This window comes from Rhinopithecus bieti, unplaced genomic scaffold, assembly GCF_001698545.2.
Source record: "Rhinopithecus bieti isolate Rb0 unplaced genomic scaffold, ASM169854v2 scaffold_31521, whole genome shotgun sequence".
NCBI lineage: Eukaryota > Metazoa > Chordata > Mammalia > Primates > Cercopithecidae > Rhinopithecus > Rhinopithecus bieti.
Window position 1 is genome coordinate 103,292 of NW_016813375.1, and position 4,333 is coordinate 107,624.

Here is a 4,333-nt window from a genome sequence, read left to right on the forward strand (position 1 = left end):
AAAAAAGTACCTCGAATTCTTACACTCTTCCCAAGCTTTCCTGAATGATAATGTCTACCCAACCATAATATAATGATCAAAACCGGCAAATTGACATTGGTATGATACTATTACCTTTAGATCTTATTCGGATTTCACCACTTTTTACATACATACTTTTTAACTTTAGTGCATAGTTGTATGTAACTTAACCTATGTATACATTTGTTTAACCACCAGCACAATCAGTATACTCCATTATACTATCCTTCCCTCAACCCTAACCCCTGGCAATCATTGATGTGTTCATTATGGTTTTATCATTTCAAGGTTGTTATACAAATGGGATAATACAGTATGTAACCTCTTTAACACTGGGTTGTTTTTTTTTTTCACTCAGCATAATGCCCTTGAGATTCATCAGTGTTGTTGCATTTATCAATAGTTTGTTCCTTTCTATTGCTCAGTAGTATTCCATTATATAGGTGGATCATATTTTCTTTATCCATTCACCCATTGTCTTAGTCTGTGTTTCTGTTGCTTATAACAGAATGCCGGAAAATGGGTAATTTATTTTAAAAAAAGGAATTCATGTATTAAAGTTATGGAAGCTGAGAAGTCCAAGGTTGATGTGCCATATCCAGTGAGGACCTTCTTGTTGGTGGGAACCCTCTGTTGAATCCCAAAGCCGTGCAGGTCTCACATGGTGAGGGGACTGAGTATGCTAGCTTAGATCTCCCTTCCTCTTCTTATAAAGCCACCAGTCCCACTTCTAAGATAACCCATCAACCCATGAATGGATTAGCCCATTTATGAGGGTAGAGCCCTCATGACCCAGTCACATTTTAAGGGCCCTGTCTTTCAATACTCTCACATTGGGATGAAATTTCAACATGAGGTTTGGACAGGGCAAATGTTTAAACTATAGCACCCATTGAGTAGCATTTGGGTTGTTTACAGCTTTTGCCTATCACAAATAAACCTACTAGGAACATTCATATACAGGTCTATGAATGAACGTAAGATGTATCTCTCTGGGATACATATACAGGAGTAGGATTGCTAGGTCATATGATAATTGTATATTTAACTTTATAAGAAAATGCCAAACCTAAGAAACTGCCAAATTGTTTTCCAGAGTGGTAGTAGCATTTTACCTTCCCACCAGGTATATATGAATAATTCAGTTTCTCCAAATCCTCAGCATTTAATATTATCACAATATTTTATGTATTTTGTTATTTATTTATTATTTCTGTTTTAGCCATTCAAGTGAGTGTGTACTGATGTCTTATTGTGGTTTTACGTTTTCCTAATGAGTAATGCTAGCCAACATCTTTTCATGTGCTTATTTGCCATCCTGATTTCCTCTTAGGTGAAGTGTCAGTTTAAGTCCTTTTGTCCAGTTGAATTGATTGCTTTCTTACTGCAGAGTTTCGAGAGCTCTTTATATATTCTGGATACAAGTCCTTTGTCAGATATGTGACTTGCAAATATTTTCTCCTAGTCTGTGGCTTGTCTTTTTATTCTTTTTAGCGATGTCTTTTGCAGAGCAAGTCTTTTTGATTTTGAGGAAGGCCAGTTTATCACATTTTAATGGATATGCTTTTGGTTTCATGTCTAAGAATCCTAGAGCAAGAAGATTTTCCCCTGTTTTCTTCTAAACGGTTTATAGTTGTATGCTTTACATTTAGATCTGTGATTCACTTTGAGTTAATTTTTGAATAAGATAGGGCCAGGTGAGGAGGGGGCGAGGCACCAGCTCACTAGCGCAGGACAGGGAGCGCTGACAGGGCTACCTCCCAGTCTCAGCAATACCAAGTGGGCAGGTATTGCAGGTTCCTTTTGTATTGTTTACCTGGAGCACAGAGATTAATTAAAGGGTTTTTTTCCTATAGGGCTGCCTTTTTTCCAGTTCTAGAGAGGACTGGCCACAGAGTATAGGATTTCCTTAAGACTTTATGTTTCTAAGTTGTGAGCTGTTCTAGTACCTACGCTATGAGGCAAAACAAAAAAACAAAAAAACAAAACAAAACAAAACACATCCAGAGAACTCACAGCTTGGTCTTCCCTCAGTCCCGAGGTAGCCAGTACACCTTCTTTTATCCATCTTTCAGAGTCTTCAGATAATTAAATATTTTGTCCATGGTTTTCCATTGTAATTAGTGAGAGGAATGTGTTTCCTCTGTTTTTTCTGGACCTGGAAACTCATATTTAATCCTTTAATTCACAAGGAATTAATTTTTCTGTATGCTGAGAGTTAGGGATCCAAGTTCACTTTTCAATATATATATAATCAGTTGTTTCATTGCCAATTTGCAAGTAGCTCATTCCCCTTCCCACCCCAATGATCTAAAAAGACAGCTCTGATACCTGGTAAGATCAGGCCCCTCACCTTATTCTCCCTCAGAAATACCTTGGCATTCTTGTGGACATTTGTTCTCCCATAGAAACTTATGATTCTGCTTGTCAAGTACAATAAAAAAACATGTTGGGATTTTTATTAGAAATGCATTGAATCTGCAAATCAGTTTGGAAGAGAATGAACATCTTTACATTGTTGAGATTTCCAATCCATTAACATGATATGTTTCTTATTTTATTTAGGCTTTCTTTAATACTCCTGCACATCTCTTGTTTGATTTATTCCTACTTGCTTTAATTTTTCATGAGCCTATTAAAAGAGCCCATTGAAGAATTATTGGCACCAATGCAAGAGCTCTGTAAAGTGACTGGGCACAGACTAAAATATACAAAAATCCAAAACTTGCTGATAATATAATTTGGCAACAATTAATTTGAACACATGATGGAAAATAAAAGCTCCCATTCACATCACAATATAAAAGACCCAGTAATGAACCTAACTTGAGAGATACAATTGGCAGTAAGCACTTGGAGCCAACATTACAGACCAAGGAATAATATCCTTAAGATAAAACAGTATCACAAATTAATAAGGACAGCACAGACCTCCCAAGAGGAAAGTGAGTAAAAGGTTGGAATAGAATAATCACACAAGAAGTAATAGAAATGAATAGTAAACCACAAAATAAGGCAATGGGAAAAATAACAAGACTTTCACCCATAGGTCTGGCAAATATTTGCTTTTTGCTTCACAGTGTTGACAAGGGAGAGAAAACATCTACCTCTTATACTGCTGATGGGAGTATAAATGTGCATGTTTCTGTAGGACACTTGGCCATGTGTACTGGTCAATTCTATTTCAGGACATTTGTTCTAAGGAAGTCATCAGACTAGCACGTCTCACTTTTCTCATCTGCAAAATGGGGCTAATCGTGCATTCATCATAGTGTAATGATGAGCATTAATGAAACAATTCCTTTAGGGCTGCTAATCTATATGATGCTTTAGGGAAATACAAAAAAAGTCACCCTCACTCTGCTTATAAATTGCTTCTTTTCCAGGCAAATGTCCAGGGGCTTGGCAAATGGATAGGGTGTTTGTGCAAAGAAAAAGGCCGTGCCTCTTCCTCCAGGCTACTCTTCTTGTAGAGTGAAGAGTGGGCTTGATTTAAGCACACACTTCACACCCTGGCTAGCACCTTTGCTAAGGACACATATACGATGACCCTGAATCCATGTAAAGTTTTTAGCAAAATGTCTGGCATTTGATCATTAAATATTACATATTATTGTGTTCAAGGGCATTTAATACAGTGATATTAATAAGGGTGACAATTTGAAAACTATCTAAATGTACAGAAATATGGGACTGGTTACATTAATTTGGCATACTCATATAATGGAGCTGTTTTAATTCATGTTTTAAACCACTATTGAATGGTATTGGGAAATTTTCAAATCATATTAAGTTTGAAACATCAAGATCCAAACTGGATAGTGAGGGTAACTCCAATTTAATAAAAATCCCAGTATATTTACGTAGATATGTATGTATATATGTTATTTATATATATTATATATATATGTATTACATATGCAACAAAAAGTTGACAGTGGTTCACACTGGTTGGGGAGTGAGAGGTATTTTTTGTTTTATTTTACCCTTGCTCGTGGTTTCACGAATTGTCTGGAATGTGTATACTTACTCTTACAAGCAGTAAAAGGTCATTTAAGAAGTCTCTTCTGTCCCCAACCTGTCTCCCCTGTCTGTGGCCCTGGTCATGGAGAGGGTAAGGACATCCTGGAAGGCAGGTTTTTTCCTTTCTTTCTTTCTTTCTTTCTTTCTTTCTTTCTTTCTTTCTTTCTTTCTTTCTTCTTTCTTTCTTTCCTTTTCTTTCTTTCTTTTCTTTCTTTTTCTTTTTCTTTCTTTCCTTCCTTCCTTCCTTCTTTCTTTCTTTCTTTTCTTCTTTCTTCTTTCTTTCTTTTTT